Here is a 14,126-nt window from a genome sequence, read left to right as displayed (position 1 = left end):
CAGAAATCTTTTCCTCTTCCCCCCAAAATCATGCTTTACATTTTGCTTCCCTATACATCCCTTAATCTTTCAACCCCAGCATCACAGCACAGTTCTGCTGCCCTATCAGTGCCCATCTGCTCATCCTGGGTTGACTGCCACTTTACAGAACTATTTCACTGGCCTGCTACAAGTCAGTCGACCTCTCAAGACCACATGAAACTCTACCTACTCTACTCTACCAGCAGCCTCAGAGGGCTCATGCTACTGTAAGGTGAAGCAGGACAATCAAGACAGGCCATCAGTGCAACCATATCTGTTCTGTATGAATAAGCCATCTCAAAGTATGATTCTACAGCAGCTCAGAAGCTGAAGAGAGTTAGAGTTGTACAGGAGATTTCAACATCTCTACAGCAGACATTCTTTTACTACTTGCCTCTGTAGTCCACTGGCACTGGCATAAGTCAAAATTTCAGTACAGATTACAGAGAGAAGTTTGAGTCTTGAGCGGAAGAACTCTAGAAATGGCCAATATTTATACTTTCCTAAACAAAAGGAATTTAAAAAAACCCTAACCAAACAACAAAAAACAACCCCCAAACTACTAAAAGGAACTACAAACGGTTTTAGCAGTAGATTTAATAAGAAGAAAAATTCAAATCAAGTGTATCCAAATCAGTACATGATCTCTGAAGTGGTAGTTAAATACCTGGATGATGAGTATTGCTGTTGTGACTGCACCCTGTATCTGTTAGGGATAAAAGTCTTAATTTTCATGAGGAACTTGAAAAAAGTATTTGGAAAAGAAGAGCAGAGGTCCCTTGTCAAAGGATACATTTCTGGATTTAAAACCAAAAATACATGAGACTTCAGAATCCTAAAAAGACAACTTTTATATACATAGTGATTGAAGCTGGTCAGAAAAGCTAGGAGAATAATTTCTTGCAACACAAGGTAGTTTTTGCCTTATGCATATAGAGAGAAACTTTTTTAGCTTATGAGAAACAGTTAAATCTCTGTTAGCTGAAGCTAATATATTTATTTGCTTTAATTATGTTGTTTTATCAGTTTTAATAATGTCTCTTGGTTCTTAAGATTCTTATCCCAAACTTTACCAAAAATCAGACAGCCTCTGAAAGGAGCTGTTGAAAAACAGAGTCAAGAAACTAATTCTACTACTCAGTTAGACAGCAAGTATATATTCCAAGAAAACTCCGTTCCCACCAGGATGCTTTACATGAATCCAAGTGGACAAGGTGGTGCTGGTTACATACTGAATTGTTCACTGGTGAGCAAGCACTGGAGATGCATCACTCCAGTACTGTACCAGTCTTCTGAATTTTCTTATGTTTATATACATTTCTGTCATACACTGTTCACATCAGTTCACTAGACTTCTGGGTGGAAAAAGCTTTAAAACATGTCTTTATACAACAGCATGTCTCCCTAGCCCTTCAGAATTCTGGAAAAAAAAAAAAAAAAAAGAAGTCATATGCAATTATAGCATGACCAAATACATTTTGCCTCCTTGAACTCTTCTGTTTTTCGTAGGCTGTGAAATTTTCCTTCATCTGTTTCTTTAAATGGTGTGAGTGACAGTGTTACATGCTGTTGAAAATCCATCAAAGTCTATCCCAAAGGTGTGGAGCATTATCTTGGTATGTAGCAAACACAAAAAGGACTTTGCAATGAAAGGTGCTACAGGAGCACAAGTGCCAGGGATCACGTGTTGCTGGAAGATTCATGGAGTCTTTACAACACTTTACTCCTTGTACTTTATGCCTCTGAATATGGATACATCTGCTCCTATTTTGCTAAATGTTAGTGTCCATGTGTACATGGCCTTGCAGTTGTAAATAATAATGAGAGTTCCAGAGGGAGGAAGAGTCAGGCCTTAGAGTGCATGCAGTGACCCCAAAGTTTAGTAAGGCAAGGTGACTTGGGAATGTCATTCCTTTAGCGTGGAAAAGTGCACAGTGAGAAAGACAGCACAGAGAACAAGAGCCTGGTGTGCCAGAGCAGAACTCAGCTGCTGATTACTAGCTCCCCTTGCACAGAAAGGCCAAAAATGTCACATGGCTCCAACAGTAAGATTGAAATCCTCCAAGAACAACAAAATAACACAAAAAAACTGCTAAAGGGGAAAAGCAAATGCTATAACTGTGGTTGAAAAGAGTCATTCTTTGTACCAAGAGATGCTATGACAATAGCATTAAAAATAAATCACTCTGACTTTTTTTGGTCACCAGTGTAATTTGTCTGCCACTGCTTTTAATTCAAATTGGGCTGAAAAACAAGACTCATCCATTTTGAATCCTGGATCTCATGTAACAGTAAGGGGAAAGCCGCATAGTTATTAACAGCCAAGCAGTAAAGAAAAAGGAACTTGATAAAGGTGGTACATTGCAAGCAAAAAAAGATCATTTTGTTGCTTTGGGATTTCAGAAATGCTGTGGGAAAGCTTATATATTAATAAAACATGATTATTGACATTCGCTAAGACTTATTGTTAGGTCTTTCCCTTTTCTTTGTGTATTTGTACACTTGTACTTATTTATCACAGTCTATAAAAACCGATCATGAAGTATAAAAGTGTTAGAATTACTTTATAAAGGGTTATACATCTATACATTCTAATTCTGAAAACATCTTCCCAATATCTCAAAAGCATTATATATATGAAATGGCATCCTGTTCTTTAGATTGAGGTCATGCTGCCATTTTTGGCATTAGACAACACTATAAAGGCCTTCAGAGATCTCATATTCTATAGTATTCACATTCTTTTTCCTGTTCTATGGACTAGGTCATTCAGCAGATTTTTTTCTTCTAGGCAGGAACATTTCTACACTCCAGAAATGATCATCTTATCACTTGATGTGAGCCCCAGTTGGACAGATTAGAGAGAAATAATCAAAGAAATCAAGCAGCATGCCTGCTCATTTAGTCCCCCTTCTCCTTCAACAGTCCAAAGTTTCTTGCTTTCTTTGTTTGTTCAGAACTTTAAAGACTTGGGAACCACTTACAGTCATGCCGTATGTTGCTTACTTTTACGTGTCACCCCCAAAATACCACTCATTTATACCAGTAAGCAGTAGATAGCTAATAGATAGTTCCTAATCAACCTTCCTTTTCATTAGCACCCACATTATCTGTTCAACACATGAGGGTCCTTTAAGAGACTTCCCTTCTTTTAAATGAAGTGGCTCATAAGTGACCTTACTCTGTTTCTGTGAAATGCTATAGGGCCCAAACAAGGGCATGTCAGCTTATCTCCAAACAGTAACTTAAAAAAAACCCAATAAAATCTTGCTGTGCTGCTGGGAAGAGCTGGCTCATGTTATGGACCATGCAATAAATTCAGTGTAAGAGCAAACTTCTGAGGTACCCTCCATATGTCAGATTTCTTCTTTGTATGCTCTTTCAGAAAAAAAAAATAAAAAAGACAAGAGCCCCTAACCTGCTGAATTTGTTCTGTCTTGGCTTGCCACCAAACTTGCCAAGAGAAGTGAAAATCACTTGATCCATTTCAGAGAAGCACAGGAAAATAGGTTCTAAAAGTAGCTACTTGTTCTACAGAAAATAAAATTAAAGCCTGGATTTCACCACGATGGCAAAAGAGCACACACTCTGGGACTACATCCACCCTGGAGTCCTCCAACCCCTTGAGCTATTGTAGGTTTTTATTCTTGAGCTGTTGTAGGTTTTTATTCTTCCTTTTACTTTTTTTTGCCCTTTTTCCTTAAGACATGCCCTCAGCTTCCAAAAGAGAGAGACAGAATAATCTCTTAGTAGCTGATAGAAACAAGATCTTCCCACAGGCAATCATTCAACCAGAATATCATTTATTCTCTGCTTTCCCCCACCTATCGTTCTGCAGTTTCAAAACCCTGAATGGCCTGGGAGTCCTTTATGCTTTTCCTTACCACACATCTGAAAGACATAACTTTTTTTTTTCTTTTACATATAATGTGTAATTCCTATTAGTTCCATTTTGCTAGTACAGGCTACAAATGTGGGTTTAATCAACTAACTGAATGCATCATCCTATTTACAAAAATGTTCATAAGCAACAGGCAGTAACAAGCTTAACAGATATTATTTTAGAATGAGATGATTCAGGCCCTGCAGGAGTCTGTTGCTCTTCAATGACTAGTTCAAATATTGCTATGTGGCAGGTGTCTGTGTAAGGTAAGAGCGAGTCCACAGTGTAATGTGTCAAGCTTCACCAAAAAAGTTCTTCCACAAGAAACAACTCAGCCAGACCAACCAGGCACCACAAAGCACCTCTGAAAAGGATAGCAGGAGTGGCCTGCAGCTGCTCGAGTCAGTGCTGGAAGAAAAGGACATACCTCAATTCTCACAAACAAGTCTCCATTTACTATTGGGCCAGCACTGCACACACATTGCCACCATTATTTATTCCTATTTACCAAGCATCAAAGAAGATAAAACTTGCAAGGAAAACCAGTAGCATAATTCAGATATGAGTCATACTTCCACATAATACCCAGTTTAAAAAAGACAAAAACTTTCAAAAATCCAGGACTGTGGCTTCTGAACACAAATAAATGCCAATGTATTTACAATATTGGTCAAGGAAAAATAACTAAAACAGATGCAGAGGAAGGCTATCAAGGGACAGACAAGCCTGTCTGGGAGAAAAGAATATTGAAAAAACTTGGCTTGTTCAGACCAGCTAAATAAATGTTGAGAGGAGATACATTTACTGTGCACAAACACCCAGGGGTAGAAATAGCTGAGGAGTGGAAATTACTATTTAACTAAGGACAATACTGGTACAAGAACAGATGGTTATAAACTGCCAAAGAATAAATTTAGACTGGAAATTAGACAAAGGTTTCTAATCAGCAGAGCAATGAAGCTTTTAAAAAGCCTTTACAGGGAATGGGGCAAAAAGCTGCTCTAAATGAGGGATAAAGCTTCATGCATTTCTGAAAGGTATTATGAAATAAGGTTCCCTACCAAAGCACAGTACTGGAGGCAAGGACTCCTGAGGTTCCTTGCAGCCTACTGCTTCTGTACATTTCACAGAAAAATCCATTTGTAGCAGTACCAGTATATCAGAAGAACAGCTCTGAAACACCTTGACTCCCCAGAACAACTACATGAAGAACCATCCTGGCTGGACTCTGCTGAAGGGTAAAACAAGACAGCTTCTAAGGGAGGGACTTCAGGAGCAGCCAAACCTGTGAAGAAAGCCTGAGCTGAATTTTTACATTATCTTATTATGAAACCTACAGACAGGAAGCAAGCACAGACAGAACATGTCATCTCCTTTAAAGCTCATGAAACAAAACTCTTGAAAAATTCTAGGGGCTCCTGGCTACAGAAAAACTTCTCCACACATTGCTCCATGCCAGACAATCCTCCTGATGACCATCAGTCATTGAAAGAAGCAGTTTTGTTGTCTAACCATACAATATCTTTATCAAAAGACCAATTTTTTTCTCCCTCCTTTATTTTTATTAAGGTTTTTCCATAAAATACAAGGATAGAGCTCAACATTATCCTTATGCACTGTGTCTTTGTTTTCTGAGTAGGATGCAGTCAAGTCTTTTGCAGACCCATACACAATGCTAAATATTTGATCTTTTCAACATGTGCATGTGCCAAAAGCATTAAAGCACAGGGGGAAGTAACTTACTGAGAAGTACTTCAGAATTATAGGGTTTGACCTGTTGGCTTCATTCCTTAGTTATGGCTGCATCATTTTTAGCATCTAGGGACATGCCACATACAACAGGTATCATTATTTTAGCATCAAAAAACCCAAAAAACTCTCAAAAAAAATGGGAATTTGCCACAAAGATTGTATGTCATCCATCAACTCCCTCTTGACAGCCATTTCTATAGTCCATATTATCAGGGCAGTTGAAGATATTCTAAACATTTCAGGCAAAAGTGTTTGGAAATCCCTAGACCCTGAGGAGATATTCTTTAGGATACTCAGTCAGAAACAGGCCATGGATAAATTATCTGGACAAGCCTGTTCCTGAAAGAGTGAGGAAACACATGAGGTATTTTTGTAGAACACAAACTTCACTGTTTCTTCAGAAAATCTTCAGCTAATTGATGTAAGACAGAGTATGTGGTTTTCAGTTGCAAGCTCTGTGCCCTTGGGCAAATTATAAGAACTCCAAAATTTATACAAATAACCCTAAGCTGACTGTTACATTCAGAGGCCATAACCATTACCACTGTACACCTCCTTCCACAGACTAAGACCATGCTCACTGTGACTGAATCCTCTGATGATGGGAGGTTTTAAACTGCATGCCTGATTAAATGCTGCCTTCCAGAATTCTTGGATAACAGGAATTAAATTTTAATGCCCTTAATCTAGTTGACACTTTTTCATAAGCTCTTCCTCCCCTCCTTCTCCTGTGTTATAAATGACCAATTACCTAATCTAAGGTAATGCAGGCTTTGGTCGAGGCTAATGAAGATGCGGTGGGTGAGATCCTGCTTGCAGCACAGTCCCATTAGGAAAGGTTAATTACCTCCTAGCTTACAATCCCATGTTTTAGCTCCAAACACTGAGGAGGCAGAGAAAAAGGCATCCATCACATTAACCAAATAGTACAGCAAATTCCTGGCACTTGATCAGCAGTAAGGTGTTCTCCTGATGGAAAGAGGAAGACTACAAAATGAAGACCAACAGTGACTCTCCAAGGTTGCTCAGGGACAGAGGTCCCCACATAAGAAGTAGGGAAGGGAAACAACCCCAGCTAACCCTTGAGATTTGTGCTTTAGAAGAGAGGTCTGCATCTTCTTTCCCTGAGAAGGAAGTGCATCACGCTGTACATGATGTTGACCTTCAAAGAATCCAAAACCTTGTCTCAATGAAATGTGTGTAAGCAGCTGAAGGAAACCAGAGAAGAGCAGTCCCAACCTGCATAGAATGAAACAAACTTTCAGCTATTTACTGTTATCCAAAGCCTCAGGACAGCCTAGGCAATGGAGGAGTGCTATCTTCTCTCTACACTCAGACCATCCATTGCTGTTCAATGTTCACCAACAAAATCATTTATCTCCAGCGAAGTTAGAATACACATGAACATAGAGTCAAAGGGTTGCTGCATCAACAAGGCCTAACCCTGTGTGGCTACACCTGCTTCTAGAGATATCCAGAACTAACCTTCATGACACCAAGTCATCCCATTACAAAGAAAGAATAATTTCTTTTGTGAACTGCGGCAAAGGGATTGTTGGTAGGAGGAGAGGAGACATTCCTAAAACTTTTGCATTCTGATTGACTACACAATAATGCTGTGTAATTACTACAAAAAACAGATACAATTTTTTTGGTTTGGGTTTTTCTGTTTTGGTTGGTTGGTTGTTTTTTAACTCTGAGAATTTTTTTCTGTTGAAGAATTGTCTTCACTCATTACCACTGTCCATGACCATTAAATTTCCTTCACATAAACAGTGAAAACCTTTCTTCCTCATCCAGAAATGCTCCCAGAAAAATGAAAAATACTTCAGTTGTGAGACAGAGGTATTGCCTCTTCACCATCTTTGTTAATTTTAATATATATATATATATATATATATATATATAGTTCATTTTTATATATATATATTTGTTCATGTCTCCAGGTTACCTTCCTTGCTGGACTTTTTCAGCTTTTAAGGTCTCTTGGTGTCCTTGCCCAGATGACAGAAATATTCTCCCTTTCATCATTTGAGGTATCTTACAAACCCAATTTATGCAATAAAGAATAAATCCCATGATGTCAAAGCTGAAATAGGATCCCCAGAAACTGGTAACGTGTATGGAAGAAGACAGAAAACAATTTTTTTTTTAGCTGTGTTTAGTCATGATCAAATTTAGGCTCTTTATAGTTCTAGAGCAACCTGACATCAGTGAGTGCTCCATTTAGTTTGCAAAGTAGGAGGATGTTTCCATGCAGTCTAAACTTAATCTTACTTAAACAATTTCTACTGTATTTACCAGGTTTTGCTCTGCACATGATCAATAAATACTCAAGTGAAACTTTTTATGTTAATTTCTTTGGAAGCAGAAAGGCAGACAATAGTAGCAAAAGAATCCTCTGCTTGGAATCTGAACAGTGAAGAAAGCAGTCAGATGGAGATCCTCCACAGCTGCCTACTGAAGAAAACACCCACTTGAACTGCCACCAACTCTGACAGCTAAAGGACAAATTGTGAAAAAATACAAAAGGAAACCCTTACAGACAGCTGAAGTGGCAGGCAGAGATTTAAAATTTGGTCTGAGTGATCTCCTTGCAAATCTGCGGAGTGTATGTAAGACCAACATTAGGCACAGGAGAAAAAGAAACCTAATTTAGGAGTATGAAATTGCTTTTTGAAAGGGTTTTACAAAAAGCTTAGAAATTAGCCTTTCAGAAACTCCTATCCCAAAACTGCTTTCAAATTATTTTCTAAATACTTAACCCTTTATTTAACTAGAATAAACTTTATTTTTTTCTTCTTTTTTCTTAAGGTTTATTAATGTGTTTAGATGAACTAGCCAACTAAGCAGGCTTGTTTTAAGAACCAGTGATAAATTTGCACTTTATGCCCAACTAACTTCAAATAAATATTTTCAGGTTCTCAAGCTATGTCTACACAGCCATACTTATCAGGCAACATGCAGAGACTCAAAAGGACCTACTACTATTCCTATTTATGATACAAACCAGTGGAGTTCAATGAACAGATGAATGGGTCCAGAAAGACATTAACTCATGGATTCCAGCAGTCCAGGAGAAGATGGCCACAACCCCTCTGAGTACCAACAAGGAAAAAGAATTTGCTCTGTACAAACTGCAGGGGAAAAGCTCTATATTTCCACATGGAAAGGACACAGTTAAATGAAGACCAGCACTAATATCACACTAAGAGACAGAACCTAGGTGTGCTCAAACAGTTCCAGCAGTACTTTGCCATAGGTGGTTTCACGGATCAAAAGGGAGAAGACAGATTTACTCCCCAGGCCAGAAGGTTCCAGGCATAGGAGGAGAGTGGGCCTTGCTGTGTCCTCCTTCTTCAGGCAGATAGTCATTTGTCTTAAGAAGGTTTTTCCTTTTCTTTGGTGTGTGAAACAGAAGGTAATTCTCAGGTGACTTCGGAATAATTAATATCTTTGGATATTCCTGCACCTGTTCACTGTGCTTGCTAGTTTGTACTGGTGAGTAACTGAAATAATGGGATATCTGATACCAAGGACTCTCCTATCACAACTAGGGAAATCAGGAAGAGATACTTCCATGATCAGGTTTACAAGTTTTACAGGTTTCTGAGAACATCTGAGCACAACTTGTGTTTTCTGAGAACTAGCACAACCAGAACATCCAGTCAAAAGATGTAATTGGCAAAATTGGCTCAGTTAACATTTCCTGTTGGATTTCCAATTAAAAAAATTACGGTTTTCAGCATGTATTCAATAGTGTTCACTTACCTGGAAAATATAAAAACCTCATTCAGCTTTTGACCTCTCTTCTCTGACCACAAGTCTTAATTAGAGCCAAAAGCAAGAGAATTGTTCTGACGTTGAAGCTTTTCCTCAAGAACTTCTCAAGATCTTCCAGTTCTCCAAAACATCCCACAAAGTAAGCTATGTATTGGTCATCACAGAAGAAGAGCTGATATTTTCTCAGAGCCTAAGCCATATTTGAATCAGAGGAAGATACATAGCTGATCCCAAAGTATCTCATCCTCCCTGCCACCTTCCAGCTGCCTTTTGAAGAGGCAGCTCCCATTGACATCAAATAGTCTCACGACCTTCTGTAGCTAGCAGCTCCCAGATTGAAACGATAGATAAAACAGGAGCAACAAATGCCAAAGGAAACTTGGAGTCATTAAAAAACAAAACATAGAAATTTACAAAAAAACCACAAGCAAACAAGGAGAAAGGGAAAATTTGCTCCATGCTTACTAGTTTAAAAATTCTGTCCCTGGAGAATTCAACCCCTTCTGCTCTGATGTGTCCTCCTGCTGTTTTACTGCAAGCTCTGTCGATTCACAGCTGCTGCCCTGCACAAGTCCTGGGCTGCCTTCAGAAAAAAACACATGGAAAAGCTGGAGAACCATATCCCCCACTCAAACAGCAAATCCCGAGTCAGAAAGAAGACACCAACACAGAAGTCGGAAGTCAGCATTATAACAGCAATGACAAGGCAAGCCAGGGCAAAAGCTGTACTTACCAAACTAATGAGAGTAGTATCAGCTATTTCCCACATTGAACAGGCCCTGCTTTGAGCTACTCTACCTCACCCATGCCCCTCCACTCTCACCCCAAATGCTCTCAAGTTCCTGGTGCATTATGACCCAGTCTGGTCTCCAAAGCTCATTATAATCTATAGGTACTAAACACCAATCACTTGACTGGAACAGAAAGAAGAATTATTTGCTAATATGCATACTTTAGAGGAAGATAAAGCAAGCATCACATTGTATGCAGAAAACACCCTCATGGTGTTATTCATAATGACTTTGTCATATTTCTCAATCCCCTAAGCCTTGAAGCCAGAACTATTACATCAAGATAAGACAACCCCAGACAAGGATCTGGGGAGGACTTAGAGACAAAAAACCTACAAGTGAAGCCTAGCTTTTATTGTTTGGTAAACGTTCATGGTAGCAGAGAGAGGACACCGATTGAGAAGTGATAAGAAACACTACTCCTGAACTTTAAAATCCCTCTGGTGTATAACTGATGATACACAGAAGCATTTCTGAAGTTGTATATGGGAATTAAAATTTGAATGAGAAATCAGAGATGAGCTTCGAGCATTGGAACATTTAACTAGGATCTTAAAAGACCTGCTAGAGGTATCCAGATAAGAAGCTTCTATTGCCCTGGAGAACATGCATGACATGGAATTTCCATGCCACAGCTCTTGGGATCAATGGCTGTTGGCAAAAACTGCTGCTTATATCCAAAATGTGTCCTGAGCTAAGCGGGTAAGAAACAATCCTTATACAATGATGTCATCAATGTGGTTAGGTCCTAAGGTTCCCAAGCAGAGTGAAAAGTAACAACTGTGAAAATTTTAAGATGTGCATTAGGAGTCCTGCTGAAATGCATTTATGTATTTGAAATGGAAAACTGTTACTGACTTGCCCTAGAGTTGCAGTTATTCAACATTAATCAAGACCAGTTATAAGGAGTTAAAAAGTGGGGAGGGTCTCAGCCTCATTTAGGCACGTAATGATTTTGTACCTCTTCTCTACTAATCTTCTCCACACCTCTTATGGGGATTCGAGACTAGATATTATAAATCAGGAATCTGCTCTCAGTCAGCAAAAAACCAGGAAAGTGCAAGTTCAAGCTTTTGAGAACTGCTAAGAACAAAAGCAGGAGGACAAGTGAGGTCAGACTGTTCCTTATGGAAGCATGAGGAAATGAGAGGCAGAGCTGTGAAGACACTGAACACGCATCTACAACACACAAAGGTATGAGTGATAATCAGGAAGCTAAAATGGCAGACTCCAGGGACACAAAATGTGTGGAGAAGCCCTTCACCCCAAATACCTGCATCTGTAAAGAAAGAATCTGTTCTACAGAACAAAGGGAAGCTTTCTATACATGACTCCAAAAATAACTAGTAAATTGCTTCTTTTACTTTCCAAACTGTCACAAAACTCACTTTAGCAACCCAAGAAAGGCTAATACCCTGGCAAGTTTGTTAAAAGTTACTTTTCCTCCCAGAAGTCTCTTTCCACCTTGTGGCAGCAGATCAGTGGACTTCAGCTATTTCAAAGATACGTTTCCAAAGTCTCCTCCTTGCAAAGACAGTACCCTCAGTAGTGCTCTACTCCAAATCTAGCTAAAAGCAGAAGGAATAAAACAGGAAATAACTCCCAAAACCATAAATAGGAAAGCATACAGTGGGAGAATGAGAAGAGCATAACTGCTAGTTATTTTAAGTGACAAGATCACATAATTTAAGTTTCCAGGGCTGAAACCCTGGAACATTTTGCACAATAGTTAAATAAATAAAAAAAAAATGGGGAACTAGGCAGACCCCTTTGTGACTCAGCAAGCTATCCACAAGGAATGGCCACACACAATCTCAGTTTTTCTTTTTGCTGTTTAGTATGTCTGCCCTGAAACTATGGCATCTGGAAGCAGCCTCCAGAAGGTTTCCTAAACCCTCAAGTCATGGCAAAGCTGCAGGACTCAATAAATATCAAGGAAGACATAATCTGTAGAGGACTATACAAAGCCTTAGGTGATTTTGGAAAACCTCTTTTTGAGATTAATTTGGAGAGGAGAAAAAGACAGCTGGAAGATAGAGATTATTTCTAACTTCATTTCAAGTTTTTGTAATCCAAATATCCACCAGCGACCTGGGAAAACTCAAGCAGAGGATGCTTGGAGTCTGTGGGTACACAGCACCACCTCGTGGAGTGAATGGAAGAAATATAAAAAATAAGGAATGATTCCAGCACTTGAAACGTCTGCAGCTTGGCTTTTTGACAGGCTGCTCCTCCAGAAGGTTAACAAATCTCTCTATCGAATTTGTGCTTTATAAAAAAAGTTCACTGCAGATCTATAAAGAACAAATGAACAACAAACAACTCCCTATTTTTATCTCTCAAACTCATCACCGTTAACATAAACACTGCAGGCCTCTTCATAAATAGAGTGTGGGCAGACAACCATCTGTACTGAATTTTATTTGCCAGCAGGCCTAGCACAGCTGTGAGCACCCTTTTCTTACAAGTCTGAATCTCACATACTTCGGGTGGGCAAAGAAAACAAGTCTACAAATACTAAATTTGCCAGGAGTAACAACCTGTACTTCTCTTTATTTAGTACTGGGAAAAAAAATAAAAAAATAAAAAAGCGCACCCTTTTCCATTTAGAAAAAGAAGAAGGAAACTCAGAAAAACAGCTATTCTACCCCTTTAGTATTTGCTCCCAAATGTGGAGGTAGGCTTACAGAGTGTCTGAGAAGGAACAGCTTAAGATACCCAGCTGGTTCACATCTTACTGGTAATAAGGATTTCTAGGCACTACTGAAAGCATGAAGACCTGATTAGTTTCTACCTTATGACAGGTAGAAATTCATCTGTGCAACAGAAAGCACTTAAGTGTCCTGACTTCTAAAGGAGGTAGGCAAATACAGGGGTCTCTGTGGAGAAGACATGTAGTTGGTCTTACTTTCGGTTCCATCTCAATTATTTTGTCATACCCAGCTCCACTTTAGTAAGTAATTCGAAGTTTATTCTTAGTACATCTTGGTCTTCAGGATGAAAGTTGTTTAAAAGCAGAAAATACTATGCATATTGTCTATGCATTTCAAATAGCTCCCATAATTATTTTAGTACAGGTCTCTCAAATGTGATATTTGTGCTCAGTATGCTCTCTGGTATGCCTGAATTAAGTTTAAATTACTTGAACTATCAATATTTCATGCGTATGAGCCACCAGTTGCAATTGCACAGCCAAGTGGGGACCTCTGTGAGGATACTTCCCTTAAGACAAAGCACAAATTTATGTTTCAGGTGTCCAACAGAAGCATCACTATTTCAGTATGATGAGGTAAGGGATTTAAGCCTCTAACCTCTTCCAAATGGGAAAACTGCCATTTGTAACAAGTTGCAAAAAATGAAGAGAAAAAAAAAAGAGTACAGGCTGGTGGCTTAGGTTTTAGGGTTGTTTGGATTTAGTTTGTTTTCTGACGGTACAAACACCTAACTCCTATAATTTGTGTTTAACAATGTGAAGCATAGATAATTCTGTCTGATCTCAGTTTCCAGCATTCAAGTAACTATAAGAAGACAAATTCATTCTCAGGATAATCTCCACGCTGCAGCACTATATGATTCAGCATTATGTGGCATGCAGGATTAACATGCTGCCCTGCCTAGCTCTATATACAATGCAAATATGCACAACTCAGCAAGGGTTCACACAGGTGTTCCAGACACCTATGCATGGCAGCTCATCTACCAAATGCACATTCTGCACTGCTGACACTACAAGACATCAAAATCATGACCTATTGGATAACTAACTTTAGATGCTTCTGTCAAATATTATGCCAGTTAACCTAGAGATAAATACTGTATCTCTTCCTATCACACACATGCACAGTCACTCAAACAGATTTTCTCTTGTCCCATATCACACAGTAGGAGTACCTACA

The 14,126-nt window shown here is 38.9% G+C and overlaps 1 protein-coding gene and 1 long non-coding RNA gene across 4 annotated transcripts in view; both read right to left on the bottom strand.

Annotated features, from left to right (window-relative positions):
- Positions 1 to 14,126, bottom strand: part of NRXN3 (neurexin 3) — a 972,437-nt gene that overhangs the window by 492,235 nt on the left and 466,076 nt on the right. The gene's annotated exons all lie outside the window — the stretch shown is intronic.
- LOC147652660 (uncharacterized) lies at positions 4,887 to 5,722 on the bottom strand. Its single transcript, XR_015288172.1, has 2 exons — positions 5,648 to 5,722; positions 4,887 to 5,189 (listed from the first exon to the last, which is right to left on the bottom strand). It is a non-coding gene; the product is annotated as an uncharacterized LOC147652660 (long non-coding RNA).

This window comes from Cyanistes caeruleus, chromosome 6 (genome assembly GCF_971803275.1).
Source record: "Cyanistes caeruleus chromosome 6, bCyaCae1.hap1.1, whole genome shotgun sequence".
NCBI classification, from domain to species: Eukaryota; Metazoa; Chordata; class Aves; order Passeriformes; family Paridae; genus Cyanistes; species Cyanistes caeruleus.
Note: the sequence above shows the minus strand (reverse complement) of the source record. Positions and strands in the feature narration are given on the sequence as shown.